Source organism: Erigeron canadensis, chromosome 2 (genome assembly GCF_010389155.1).
Source record: "Erigeron canadensis isolate Cc75 chromosome 2, C_canadensis_v1, whole genome shotgun sequence".
Lineage (NCBI taxonomy): Eukaryota > Viridiplantae > Streptophyta > Magnoliopsida > Asterales > Asteraceae > Erigeron > Erigeron canadensis.
In genome coordinates, this window is record NC_057762.1 from 21371206 (window position 1) to 21387267 (window position 16062).

The 16062-nt window shown below is 36.9% G+C and overlaps 1 pseudogene; it reads right to left on the reverse strand.

Moving 5' to 3' along the window:
- Positions 1-1682: 1682 nt before the first annotated feature.
- Positions 1683-15499, reverse strand: LOC122587855 (annotated as a pseudogene).
- Between the last annotated feature and the right edge of the window lie 563 nt (positions 15500-16062).

The window sequence follows — 16062 nt, forward strand, 5'->3', positions numbered from 1 at the left end:
GGGCGTTTGGTAGGAGGGTTTCATTGAGAATGAAAATGTAATAAAGAATGAAAGTAGTAGGAAAGAGAATGAATATTTAGAAAGAGAATAATTACATTGTTTAGTAATAACAGAGAATCATAATAAGAGAAATATAAAAAATAAACAAATTAATATGAATTTTTTTGTTAACAAAAACTAATTATAATATCATAATATAAATAATTAAAATTAATAATTAAATACATGAGAAAAAAAAGAAAAAAAAAAGTAATTTGATTCCATTCTCACCATTCTTCATCATTTTAGGAGGAATCATGAGAATGAAAATGATTCCCCCTTCTATCTCTTCATTTTTATACTCTTGTGTAACCAAACAAGAAAAGTGATTCTCATTCCATTTCCACCATTTTCATTCCACTCTACCAAACACCTCCTAAGAGCTAATGGTTATCAAGTTTCTTCCGGTTAGTTTATTATAGTCAGAACTTGAATACATAAATATATGTTGGGTATTGTTAATGTGAGATATTTCTAGTGGAATAGATGTATTTCGACGCTTTGAAAAAGAGGGACAGTTTAATTGTTATTCGGGGCAACAGAAGAAATTTACGGTCATATTACTTGGCAGCAGCAAGTATATTTCAGCCAAAAATTAAGATACAACGAGCGACTTGCTTGGGCAAAAACCAATGTGCTAGTTGATACTTGATACCATCACCTCATTCTTTAGCAAAAACCAATTGTCAAATAATGACACACTAGATTTCGTAAATGAACTAATTAACATATGGTTGATGATTTCCTAATGACTCGTTATCTCATCCTCATGTGAAAAATCTTTTTACTGACGGCAGTATTATACACATTCAAGGAACTCATACAATGTGCTTCGTGGTCGAGTCCAAAATGCAAGAACTAGTCTAACTCTTTTTCCATGACTCATTTGATGATCTTTATCGTGACGTGAAACAGAGACATATCTAGCTGTTGTGAAAACATTCTTAAAAAAAACGGTATATTGATAGAAACCGTTTGATCCCATGTACCGAATTGGTACCCACATAACCCCCAGCAGGGATAGTGTCAAAGTAATTCAACCACTTCAATTCAATTATGCCTCTGGCAAGATTCGAACCCAGGTTGTTCCTAGAAAGTGGCAGCAACATTCTATTATATGGCATACTTTGATGCTGCTGACACTAATCGGCAAATCGCCACATTAACAAAGTATTATTTGATATTGTGATTTAATAGTATGAACCACTTGAATCTGCAAAATAGTGTTGGAATAAGTTATGCAAAGAAAACCACTTGATTCTATATTATTTGTTCATTGATACTGGGACGATGTTAAGCAATACTGTTACTACTTGATACATATTACACTAATAATTTAATAAGAACGATTAATTATAACATGATTGACATATCTTAAATTTCTACAAAATTTTATCTGTAAATGTGTATAATATATTTGGAAACTGTAAAAATCAAAGCTTTCATAGTTTCATGAGAAGAAGCTTGAGTTTGAGCTAACAACCACAAATGTCATAACCAGTTAACAGATGAATGTAGCAAACTACGCTAGAACACAATTACAACAAATGGATTTTGATTTTCTCTAAAACTATACTTTGAAATCTACATCAGAAAAAGCACAAATATTTCAAAAACTGTATACAAATTGGCTCAACGAAATGTCACTTGTTTGACCACTGGAATTATATTTCGAGATTTCTTGAGGCACCATTTTTGCTTTACGGCAGTAAAGTGTATGCACCTGCCACTTCTCCAAGCATCACGACTCGGTCAATCTGTATGGTTACTTTGTTGGAATAAACATGATTCGTATTGTAAATATAATGAAAATATGATAATAATAATAATAATACCTGATCCAGACAACCTGTAAGAGCAATAATGTTTGTCATTGATTGCGGGATCCCAAAACGAGATGATTGTATTTAGATGGAGTATAAGTATTGGGGAGAGAAATGCACACACAAGAATTAGAATGGAGATTAGGTTTTGAGATGTTGTACATGGCTCTCTATTTATAGTGACAATACCTAAGGTTAGGTAAAGTCTGCAGGATCATTTTCCCTTATATTAAATAAGTCTACTATTTTATGGATTTATAAACAAAAAGTGTTTCAGGTCAGCGTGTCATAACTTGCCAAAAAATTACTAATATTGACCCTTAACCCATCCTGCCTAACACACCCATTTTCCATCTCTACACGGAACCATATCTGACGATGAGCTTTTTGCAACCTATTCATTGCAGCACTAATGGTGCTTAACTGGGCAAATATATAGTATTTGCTTCTAGACATATAGGTTATCGGTAACCCCACCTTTGCCTCTATATGCACCTAAAAGAACATTAGATACCCAGACCGCTTTTGATATGGTGTACATATTATTTAAATTAAGAAACTGGTTCCAACTTTGAATGGTGAAACTAACTTATGTTGAAAGATATATGTAGCTTCTGTCCTCTTGGAGGATTTTCAAACGACCAAACAAAGCTTTCATCCCATTCTGGATTAGGGCCAGTTACAAACTGCAAAAAAAATTAAAGAAAGTAGAGCTTGTTAAGACTATAATACATGTCAGTTGCATAATGTATCATAGATGGATATTAATACACACACACACAAAATATGGCTTACTTTTAATCCTAGTCTTACCCCTACATTCTAAACAAGTAATTCAGGTAAAAAACTCCCCATCTGGAAATTCGTAGTAGCTTTCGTCTCACTTTTGTGAAAAGAAGCCTAACTGTGCCTTTTGTATTCCCCATATCAGTTGTCAAGGATTCATGGATAAAGTCAAAGGCATACCAATTTAGAGTAATTTATTAGTATCAGGGAAAGAAGAAAAACCTATGCTTCAATTAACACCTGAAGTTTGACTAAGCAAAGGAGATCTACACAATTTAGGATGAGAGATAAAGGCATTGGAAAAATAAATAGGCTAGGTGACAGTTCAAAATGGTTAAATTTCATGTAATGCTTCAAACTGGTTGGATTGGGCTGACTCAAAGCACTTTTAGTGTGTCAAATATGAAAACAGATGATATTATCACAATAATCTGAATCTGAATTTTAATATAAAGACGTTTAATGCATCGAAAAGACACTATGGAGTTTGGAAATCTTTAAATCTCCTCCACTCATTTGACACATTTCCTTTTAAGCGTATTATTTTTTAATTTACTCATTTTAACTCTTCACGGACAAACATAAACATAATCACTGACAAAACCATTTACAAGTAAATGTGTCGAAGCTGCTGCCTCTATGCATGAGCAAGGCTTTAGAAGCAAAGAGGAAGAATTAACTATCAGGGTCGTACCTTGGTTTGCCTTGAAGGTGTATATCTGAGTGTACGCTTGCAATAGGCACTTGGATTTCCCACGGATTGTTTCATATTGTTTCCACGTTTGATAATTACTGTTAACGTCCCATTTAAACATTGCCAAAAAATTTCAGCCTTTTCTTGAAATCGAGATAGACCTGATTGGATCAAGTACTGCAACAGGGGTAATGCATCTGCAGCAGCATTTTATTGGGCTCTAGAGACGTCAGCAGGGCAAGCAGACCAAGCTTTGCCTAAGAAAAAATAGTGCATCCAACGCAGCTTCTTGAGTTGCTTCTGGGCCAGTCTTAAGAGATGTCGCCAAGTGTGGAATGCTCAAGGTCGCAGGTTCAGCAGCTCTCAACCGTTGGAAGTTTCCAAAAAGTGCATTTAGAGCTTTGGAATATTCCTCATTCACTGTCCCAGTGGCCCTCAAATGCTTTTCAATGGCAGCTGTATGACCATTCAAAGTAAGAGAAAAGATTAGCATAAGGGGTTAGATTAATAGCACACTGTTACGAAATCAATCCAGTTTACGTTATAGACATCCAAACAGAAAATTATTGAAATTATGAACTTCAAACTCAATAATAAAATGTTTGGGTTCTTAAACTTGAAGCAGACTAAAGTCTAATCCTTGTATATCATTATTTTCAACAAACTTCGTAGTTTTTTAAGGTTTATTTTATATATTCTGATATTCTGATTTCCATGCTTATATCTTAATGTTCGTCAGCTTCCTCAGATATTTGATTATTTTCTTCCACTTTTCTTGAAAACCATGTAATTGCTAAGCGGTTACGAAATGATTCAGTCGCTAACTTTGAAATATATTTCCATAACTACCCAAGGATGGCCGAAGAGTTGATCCTAAATTAAATAAAGGAAATGGCTTAAGATTTAGAAGGATAAAGCCGGTGTAAAATCTAAAAGTGCAACATAAATTTTTTGGATAGACGAAAACTAGTTAATATGTAAATAAATGATAATGCAGCATAAATCCGAGGTAAAAACACTAATTTTTAAAAAAAAAGTACAAATAAGAATGTACCGGTTATAGCTCTGACGGTCTCACTTGAACGGTATTATTAGAAAAAAGAAACTTAATAAACATTGCAGCAAGGACTGATGTATCAGTATCGCTTGAACCAATTATCAAGTACAACTTGGACACCACCAGCTTCTGCAACTGCTCTTTTATTTGATCGACTATACATCACAAGATTTTGCAAAGCACATATAGCCACAAGTTTCATTTCTTCGGAAGGTTGGTCTTCAAGCAGATTCACCAAAGCACGACAGGCTGCAGCAGCATCAGCATCGGCAGATGGTCCAAGAGTCTCATTCTGGAATAAATCCCCAAGAGCAAGTTTAGCAAACAATCTAGCCTGTTGAGCTTGAGTTTGTGGGTCCAAGAGGTACCGAGACAGTGTTAAGATAGATGATTTGGTTCCAACAGCCTTGCAGCAGTTTCCTCACATTGATGGCATCTGAGAAGTTCCAAAAGAGCCTCTATTGCACCACTTTCAGCCATGGCTACAGCACTTTCCAAAACTAGAAGAGCATTTAACGCACCAACTACAGTACCTTCAGAGCCGGAACGTAGCAGCCGTACCAGGACAGCAATAGGTAAAGTGTGACTTTAGACAGCTCGGCTACACCACCCTCTTTTGCAATTTCATGAGGCCAGTATGCTGCAATGCTAACAAGAGCCTTTACAGCTCGTTGGCTGCAAAATAGGAACTCCGAAAACAAGAACACGCATTAAGGGGCCAATAACCTACTGTGAAATAGGATCCTTTTGGTAATGTTCTTCTAGAAGCAGATGAGATAAAAGCTCGGCTGATAAATACTGTACTGCTGGAGCAGGAGAATCTAGGAAAGAAATAAGTGGTTCAATACTTCAATGGCTTGGTGAGAAGTTAAAGTATAGTCAGCACGACACTGTGGATGCTCCAAGATATTTACTAGAACTTGCAAAGCACTATGCTGCGCATCAGTTCCAAACACTGGTTTAGTAAGTAATGAGAAGAGGGGTTCGACAACCTTCGCTGCAGATGGACCTTTGGCTATAGTTGCATTGTTTGTTAATATTCGAAGCAATTCTGAAAAAGCAGCACAAAGAAAATCTGGTGCTTCATGGAGGATATCAAGTACACTCTCGATCATACCAGATTTCACCATTTCCATCTTGCACGAAAAGGGATTATCGCGCTGTGTGTACCAACCAACTCAGCCAAATTTTTATCATCTACAAGTCTATCCAATGCACGAACAATCGAACGCTGAGCTGGACTTATCTCAGATACATGCAGGGAGATCAAAGGCTCGACAAAGCAAGCAGCAGCAATTGCTGATCAGAATTTTGGATTTCCAAAAAGTACACAACACAACTCAGCAGCATCCCCTTTCAAGTCCATTGAACAATGCGACGAAAGAATCCTACGAAGAACATCCACTGCATTCATTTTAACATCTGCAACAGTAAGTGCTCCAGATGGGTTATCACTCAATAGTCTAACTAATGCAGCAATAGCAGCATGCTGCTCTTTTTCCAACCCAGTGTTTAAAACTTCCACCAATGGCTGAACAGCTTCCCTTGCAGAATCTGCATTTCTAATGTGATCAGAACAAAATAGATTACACCTTGCACCGCTTCCACCCATTCGTAAAACAGCTATAAGCTGACTCACAGCGCCAAACGCTGACTCATGTCTACGTATTTCAGCTTTGCCAAATAGGATTGTGAGTAGACCGGTAGCAGCTTCCTCGGTGGATTCTTATGGGTCAAGAGAAAGATACATTGTTAACGCTTCTAGAGCACTAGCTAGACTCAACCATCACAATCTTATTTGAAGGGCAGTCATTTCCAGGCTGAATTAGAAGCCCAGCTGGACGATCTGGAATTGGTTTGAGTAGATCAACAAAAGCTGGTAGCGCCTTTCTAGAAGTTGCACCAACCCTAATATCATCAACTCTGAACAGCCTCTCGAGTGCAACCTGCTCCGGATAAGGAACCAATGAAAATTCTTCTGATAATTCTAGAAGATCATGTATGTCAGCATCAGCACATCCAAGCAATGAAATGAGAGCAACCGCGGCCCCTGTGTTGGCAACAGACAAAACAGTTCCCCAGACTAGACTAGCGGTAGCTTGTGCAGCAAAATATCTATTGGCCGACTCTTCTGACCTTAATAGACTAGGAAGGGTTGGTATTGCTTTTATTGTTGAGTTTGCACGTATGATATCTCTGTCTTGAAACAAAATTGCAACTACTAGTGCACATATCCAGATGCTACTATCTTCATCAACATCAAACTACATGACATGCAAGTATTAAGGATTAGAAATGCAAGTAAAAATCTGTGGTGTGCAAAACGACAAGCTACCTTTCCTGGCTGTGATTATTTTCAAGGTTAGCCGAAGAGGATTTGAAATGAAGGACCTGACCATACTGAGTTAATGCCCAAAATAGTGTGTTTGGAAAAAATAATTACCAAAATGGTGTACTTTTAATAATATTTGTTAAAATGGTGTTTTCTTAAAAATTATTAACCATAACAGTGTTTTTGTAAGTTTTATATTATTTAACTTAGAAGTTAAATTTTGCTTATTTACCATCTTTACTAGACCATTAAAACTTAAAAGTTTGAAACCAATTTTTTAAAGTAGTTATTGGACCCTCCTTGCAAAAACATATGTTAGGAACTTTTTACAATTTTTATATAAAAATCTCCTTGAAAATGTCTCTTCACAATTTTTATTTAAAAAAGCCCCTTTCACCATATTTATGGTTCCAAAAATGTCTCTTCACACACTACAACAATAAGTTACCATATCTACCCATATAACAAATTGTCACTCCTAAAACACAATTCCGCCGCAACGCGCGGGTCATATGCTCGTATTGGTTAAATATTAGTTTGGTTTCAAACTTTTAAGTTTTAATGGTCTATTAAAGATGATAAACTTAGTAAAATCAAGTTTTTTTTAGGCAAAATAATCAAAAATTTACAAAAACATCATTCTGGTAAATAATTTTTAGAAAAACACCATTTTTGTAAATATTTTTTAAAACACACCATTTTGGTAATTACTTTTTCCAAACTTGAGAGATCCTTTGACACTTCTACTGCTCCAGATCCACAATTTCAGCTTTACTTTTGTCATCATAACTAGCAACAGCAGATAGTGGCCATGCATATAGCGAGATACGATCCATATATAACTGATGTACTGGTTTCTTTTTCGCTTTCCATTGCGTCTTGAGAACCTCTGTAGATACTAATAGAATCTTTATCCTCTAGGTTCCCAAATGAGAACCTTTTGGTAAGCTTAGCATTGAATTAGACGAGTATGCAATTGTAGTCCATGGAAATCCTCCACCATCCTTTAAATATTTACTTTTGTGGCACAAACAAGGAGCGTAGTTCCACCAATTTTTAAACTTGCATAAATGAAATACAACCAGATATACTGGTGATTGCATTTCCTAGAGCCACAGATTGTTCATGGCAAATCTGTGACAATATTGCTATTGCCTTATCCTGTAAGACAGGAGCCGCACCAGGAATGCATGAAACCATTGGGTTTATGCTATTTCTATATTCAGTTAACACTGCCCGTGCAGGTTTGATGTTCCTTGATGATCCTTTCAATAATGACAGTGTAGCTAGTGTGTTTAGTGCCTCTGACATGGCAATGGATCCACAATCAGTGGCTCTGATGAGGACTCTGCCAATATGGACTCAGACTCAGAACTCAAAAGCTTCATCGCAGACAAAAGAGTCTTAACAGCAATGTTGCTTTCACGCAAGTCCTTCCGTGCATTAAAGATGCCAGCAAGAGCATATGCTGACTTGGCACGTGTCTCTTCTTTTGTAGAGCTTAGAATATTGAATATGGTTTCAATTGCATCATTCGAAGCACTTCCTTCACGCATTAAATCAATAAGCGGAGCTGCAGAAAGCATCATTTTTTAAAGCATCTAAGACATAAACCTTGGATTCCAGAAGTTCACTGGTTAGCAATGCAGTAGTTGACTTATAGTTGCTGTATCTAATTTGTGAATCAAGTGGTTTAAAGTCTTTGCTGCAATCTCTTTCCCATTAGAGCTTCCATTCTTCAGTAACCACAACAAATAAGGAACAGCATCAGCACAACACATACTCGTATATCTTCACTATGATTAGAGAGGTTACCAAGAATAGTTAAGAAATCTTCCTTTACTTTTGGAGATCCAATTTCACGAATTTGAACAAGTGGAGGTATTCCACAAGTAGCGGTGAGAGCCCATTTGCTGTCATCATTCTCATTGGACAAAAGGCAAAGCAACGAACAGCACACTCCTGTTTCTGCTCTGATGAAATTCCAAGAATAGAAATCAACATCTGAATACCCTCTCGACCCTGAAGCGCATACCACAAGCTGCCTTTATTCTGCAGAGTATTAGTAGCGATCTTATCAACTCATCTTGAACTTCATGGTTGTGATTGTAATCAAACCAACCAACAATCTTTTTGAATCAGAATTAGCAAGTTTGCTTGAGAGTAAAGCATTTCCAATTAAACTTGCAAGAGCTTCTATGGTGCGCTCCTGAACCAATATTAGCAACTTAGCTTAAACTGCTTAAGTGATGTCAACTCAACATCCGTAGGATCTGATGCTTTATTAGATTTGGTTTGCTATCATATATCATTAGAGCAGATGCCAAAGCTCCTATTGTATCAGCTAACTGTGCAGGTGAATTGCATGATTCAAGGCTTTGACTTAGGCTTGAAGTGACACACAACGAACCGCCAGAGATATTTGCAAGAACACACATTGCATTTTCTTGTAGAGCTTGCGCATGCTCACCTTGCATAAACTCTTTGGAAGGAGCTAGTGTATGTGGACCTAATCCCGTGCATTGCTCGGTTTATTATGTGTCTTATACTAATTCTAAAGCCTAAGAGCTTAATACATTAGGAACAAACTTAATAACTGAATAGTTGGTTATAGGCGGTCATAGGAAATTTTAAGACAGTTATGTCTGTTAGTGAAAGGTTGTGACTTTTAGTGAAAAGTCACAATTGTTCAGACAAAGTATTATAAGTAGAAGGGTCATGTAACAGAATTTCGTATCTATCAATATACAAGAATAAATGTCAGTAAAATCTCGCACTTTGGTGAATCAAACGATTAAGGCTAACATTGTAGCATTGATGAGAGAAGGATTGCCATTAGAACTAGCCATCTCCTTCCCTGCTTCTTTGCACTAAGCTGAAAGGTATTTCAGAGCAGCTGCTGCTTGTTCTCTTACAAGAGCCTCATTGCCAGGTCCCAATAGCTTAAGAAGTAGTTTCGTCACATCAGCATCTACTATCCTAGAGCAAACAGATGCATCCTCCATCATGCATGCAAGCAAGCAAGGATTGTTGCTGACCAAAACCCCTCAGTTCTGCTGCAAAGATCTCTTAATCCGCCGGTCAACAAATCGTCACCTATTTGTCCACCCTTGAGCCCTTTTCTAGCTGCTTCCACAAAACTGGAACAACCCCTTCAGTGGAAAAGATTTTGGAGCCAACATGATTTTGGCTCCCCCTTGAGAAACAGCATGGTCTTTGCAGCTGCTACTCTTCCTTCTACTGAACTTGACTTAAGAAGACCTAGAAGCGGAGGAATGCAACCCCCAAGCAATACTTTGACCCCCGTGTGGTTCATTGACTTCATTCTCCTTGCACAATGAACCTAAAACAATAGTTGTTTGCATCTTTATGCCAACTGACACTAATCTTAGGAGAGATACCAATACACTAAGAATGAGAACCAACAGCACTAAATGCATTTTCACGTGTATCTATCAGATCTAGTAGCTGCCTCAACTTAGATTCTTCGTCTTGTGCAGATAATGAACTTTGCCTCAACTGCTCAAAGATCACTCATTTCAACTCATCTACATTAAAAATGGCCAAAAACCATAGGATAAAACCTAAAATAAATCACTCATCAATACATCATATTATATTATACTTTTAAAAAAATGGACATAAATATAAAACACTACTTATATTGTTAGTTATTACCAGTAAACGACACACCTGCTTGAGCAGCTTGCTATAGAATTTATTTTTAGTTGAGCCTGTTAATGGATTCATCCTGCTACTTCGCAAATCAAACTCAAAATACTGCATTTCACGTGGGAAGTCAGCTTCCCTATATAGTGATTTAAGAACCTTGATGGATGCTTTTGGATTCTTTGGGAATATAGTGACTTGAGATTCAATCTCTGTTAGTATTATAATCTACCCCCCCCCCCCCCCAATTAATTTTTCGAAATGGGAATTGAAAACAGGATAGTCTGGTCATAATATTTTCATGTGTGAATGCATGCATATTAATATGTATAACTGTAGATCATGGCGACAGTTGGGTAGGCGTTTCTGATTCTAGCAAACGGGATACCCTTTGGAAATGTGTATCAATTTGAGAAGTGCCTACCCTCTGCAAACGGGATATACTCACATCCAGAGGATATCCCGTTTGGTAGAATCGGGAACGTCTACCCAACTATTGCCAAAGATCTACAGGTATACACATGCATTCACACGTATATATGCTGGAAAATATCATTACAAGACTTTCTAGTTTTCAATTCAGATTTTGAATATGGGGGTTAAGATTATGGTACTACCAAAGATTGAATCTCAAGGAATCACTATATTCCCAAAGAATCCAAAAGCATCAATCAAGGTTCTTAAATCACTATATAGGGAAGCTGAAAGGTATTACAGAGCAGCGTTGCTTGTGCTCTTACAGGAGCCTCATTGCCAGGCTTCAATAGCTTAAGAAGTAGTTTCGTCGCATCAACATCTACTATCCGAGAGCAAACAGATGCATCCTCCATCATGCATGCAAGCAAGCAAGGATTGTTGCTGACCAAAACCCCTTAGTGCTGCTGCAAAGATTTCTTAATGCGCCGGTCAACAAATCATCAACTAAATGTCCACCTTTGAGCCCCGATTCTAGCTGCTTCCACAAAACTGGAACAACCCCTTCAGTGGAAAAGATTTTGGAGACAACATGATCTTTGGCTCCCCCTTGAGAAACAGCATAAATGGTCTTTGCAGCTGCTACTCTTCCTTCTACTAAACTTAAGAAGACCTAGAAGCTAAGGAATGCAACCCCCAAGCAATACTTTGACCCATAGTTCATTCTCCTTGCACAATGACCCTAAAACAGTAGCTGCTTGCATCTTTACTTCAAGTGACCCTGATCTTAGGAGAGATACCAATACAGGAACTGCCTGAGATTGAGAACCAACAACACTAAGTGCATTTCCCGTCGAGATCCTCCATGTTACCGCCCCCTCTGCAAGCAAAAAATGAACACTCAACATATACATATAGCAGAAATGTCCAGCTTATGACTTTATAAAATGCGTATGCCTGTCTACAGAAGATACATATGGTGATTAGCCTAACCTGGAGCCCATCTTTATAAGGGAATGTGGAGTTAAAGGTTCTATGTCATGAGATCTGATATCTCCATTTATATCCTGCATTTAGTATAGCAATTATAAAAAGGATTATTACCTATAGATGTAACTAACTATGCTAAAATGTCTATGTTATGTAAAGGTCTTGTAAAATGTCTATGTCGTGTAATGAATTTTCAAATTCCGATTATTGGATGTACATGACGAATCAAAAACTTACACGTGGCAACTTATATGGTTGCCACATATACCTGGGTACATTCAATAACCAGAATTTGAAAGTTCATTACATTACATAGACATTTTACGAGATCTTTACATAACATAGACATTTTAGCATAATTAGTTACATTAATAGGTAATAATCCCATAATAAAACCATCAATGGTTGCAAGATGTCATAAATTACATTAAAATTGTTACATGGAATCGCAACACGGGAAGATAAAGCAAAATCAAACTATCAGAATACATTTTCTAGTGTCACGTAACTCAGTAGTTTGCCTTCTTCCCTTTAAATACACAAACCTTGAAGATTTCAGTTGCTAGTTATCAAGCCATCCCTCAAGCATGTATAACTTGTACACTTATTAGATAACAAAACCCTTATGGTAGTATTTTATTACATTTTTATACATTATTCTAATAAAAGAAGAGTATTTTCGCATATAAACTTTAAAGAAATTACTTTTACATCAATTATTTACACCACTTGAAGCCGCCACCACTACCGTTCACCGCCGCTGCCACCACTACGCATTGTGCGAGTATCGTGCTATTCTAGTAAAGACAAGTATTTTCCTATTTAAACTTTTAAGCAACACATCACTCAACTTCTATGCAGCTTTGCCATTTCCTTAACTAAAAAAGGTATTTCCATTGTCAATGCCTATAGCCTCGTTGAGATACAAATTGAAAAAAAGGCTAAAGAACAGTAGTAGTCTGCATCACAAATTTTAAAACTCGAAACCATAACAAAGGGAAAACTGTAAATCATGTGAGTTAATCCTAATCAAAGGCGGAAAGGAATAAGAACACTAGTATGGTATATTCTTATCTCATAATTATAATCTCCCCCCTGGTTAATCCTAAATGTAGAACCTAGACTATAAATTATATTAAAATTGTTACATGGCAAACTTATGATATAATAAGAGCATGAAAATCCAAGTAGAAACTGTAACACCCCAACAAGGCGGAAACTTAAGGCATTAGTAGAAAAGCTCAGCGTGACATGGAAATTAAGTAGAGATGCTAAATGCATTCAAGGATTGAGTAATCCATACATAATTCAAGTACAAATACAAGTTATGGATCAAATAATGCACAAGGAGCACAACACCATCAATAGTTTACAAAAGAGATAGTCCAAATGATGGCTAACGATCCTAGACATAACCCATAAACGGGTGCAACGAATCACGGATCCACAAAAGTCCAAGCTCAATCCTATCACATGCAATGCAATCATCCATCACGTCTTTGATTCACTTGATTACCTGAAAAGCGTACTAAAAAGCGTCAACATAAAGTTGGTGAGTTCGTTGGTTTTGACTATAAGAAACAAGTGTCGGGATAACAACCGTTTAACCTTAATACGAACATAATTAGATCATTAAATGATCGTATAACCTTGAAACCTTGATTGGGTCATTAAATGATCTCATAATTGGGATCGTTAAACGATCACCAAGCCTTGAAACCTTGATTGGATCCTCATAACCTTGATACGAACGCATAACAATCATAGAACCTTGATTTACAAATTAGTCGGACACATAACCTTGATAACATAGCCAAACAATCATTCAACCTTGATTCACAAAGCCAAAGAACACATAACCTTGATAAACTAGCCCACCAATCATTTAACCTTGATTCATAAAGCAAACGAACACATAACCTTGATAAACTAGGCAAAAAATCATAAAACCTTAATTTACAAGCAAATGAACACATAACCTCGATTTCTTACATAAACGAACACATAACAATCAAACGAACCAATGAAACAAGTTGTACACTTTTCACCCCAAAATCATGTAAGGAAAAGGGGCTACGAACTCACCTTGAGCGGCTACAAAAAGTTTAGATTAATCTACAAGCGTGCAATGTTCGCCACACGATCGCAACCTATCAATGTACATCCCAATACAATCAAATTCAACTCTAATAACCCTAACAAGTTGGTCTAGCAAGTTTAAGTCGAGTCACAAACCCACTAACGCTTAAACAACCTTCCCGGGTATATACAAGACACTTTGACAAGACATTTTTAGAAATGGGAAATAATTGACTTAGAAAGGATGATACCATGAGAAAGTATACTCTCTCACGATTCCAGCGATAGGTCACACGTCTAAAACGGACATACGGATCAAAAGTTATATGTATATATGTATATATAGTTTGAGTTGATATCTCAAGTTTGGTTCCAAAAGTGACTCACGACTTTGAACAAATAGTTTGTCTTGTGTAGAGCACCAATAAGGTCATAAGAGGACATTCCGGAAAGGTCGGGACGATCCTAGGATTCTAGAACCAAAGCTAGGAAAAAGTTAGTTGATTAAAGACCCCAATTGCGCCGCAACTTAATGTTGCGCTGCAGCTCAAAAACTGAACACTTCAGCTGCGCCGCAACTTGTATAGCTGCGCCGCAACCCACCCAGTTCAGCACCAGCACGAGCCAAACACCCCCAAGACACTCATTTTGACCCCATAGACGACCTAGGAAGATCTAGGACCTGATTTCAAACTTAAATGCATACATTTGGACATAAACAAACTCAAATGAACATAACCCATTCCAAGATTTCACTTCAAAACATCAAATCTAGTTTCAAATTCGCTTTGACCCATTACAAACCCTAACAAACCTTAATTCGACTTTTGGCTCAATTCGTGACCCGAAAACACTTGAATATGACTAGAAACATGATTATAAACATGTAATGGTGAATATGAGATAGTTTTAACTTACCAAATCTTCCACCAAAGTGTCAAACCCAAAAATGACCCGAATAAGGAGTTTCCTTGCACTTACAAACCCAAATTTTTTGATATGATGAAAAGATGATGATATTAATGAAAATCACTAACAAAGTCTTGCTTGAAACATTTAATTTGATGTATTAAATTTAGAGAGAGAGTGAGAGTGCAAGAGAGTTAAATGCTCTTACATTTAAGAGAGAGAAAGAGATAAAGAAAATGAATGAATGGGAGGGAGGGAGGATATCAAGACTTGGGGTGGGGAGATGGGCATGGGTTTGGGTTAGGGTTAACCTATGGATAGTCCATGCACTTAACTAACTAAATTCCACCATAATTCACCTTTAACATTCATTAATCAACCAACTAAAACTACCAAACAACCTTGACTATTCCACTAACATAATTTACTCATACGATCATTAATTTCCATAAACACCTTGAACACGATTATATCTGAAGCAACTCGATCATATAACACATAATTAATACCAATTAAGTCAAAAGTACATATGTCTAACGGGTCAACTAAAGTCAAATTTCGCAAATGTTACAGAAACGATATAAAATTGAACTTGAATTTCAAACATTGCAAGCATAGATTTCCAAAATGTGACGGAAACCGAACGATACCAGATCATTAGTAGCATTGGTGGTAGAAGAATAAGCCCAACCAACACTCGCAGCCATGGATTAATAATCCCAATTAGACAATATGCCTTGTGTACAATATAAAATAAAAGTCAGACGATACTCGGCGATATGGTTACTAAACTCGCTACACTCTCTAACCTTAGCCTCTTTTTGCATGGAGGTCCTTTTGGAAGCCTCTCTACCTTGGGGTAAGGTTGTCTACTTCAAACCTTCCTAAACCGACTTTTGTCAGATTGGTACCATTGTTGTTTTTGTTGTAGATAATCTGCCTTGTGTACAATATAAATTAAAAAGACACTATAAACTTATCCTAGCATATAGATTAGCTGTTTAGTTGACCTCGAGCACGAACTCTAAATTCAAAGTCAAAAAAAATATAAAGACGAGTTTGAGTTTTACATAGCTCAGCTAAAATAGTTATCAAATTTTTCGAACTTTTAATATATTACATATATACTTTTTTTTTAACAGCAGTGTCGATTGGACTCAGCGGCATGCCTCTTCATCGTCTGGTAGAGATCGACCACATCACCAGTACAGTCAATCCGAGAGCATGACTGTTGGTGGAAATCCCACTACCGTTCTCAGCTAAACGCTAA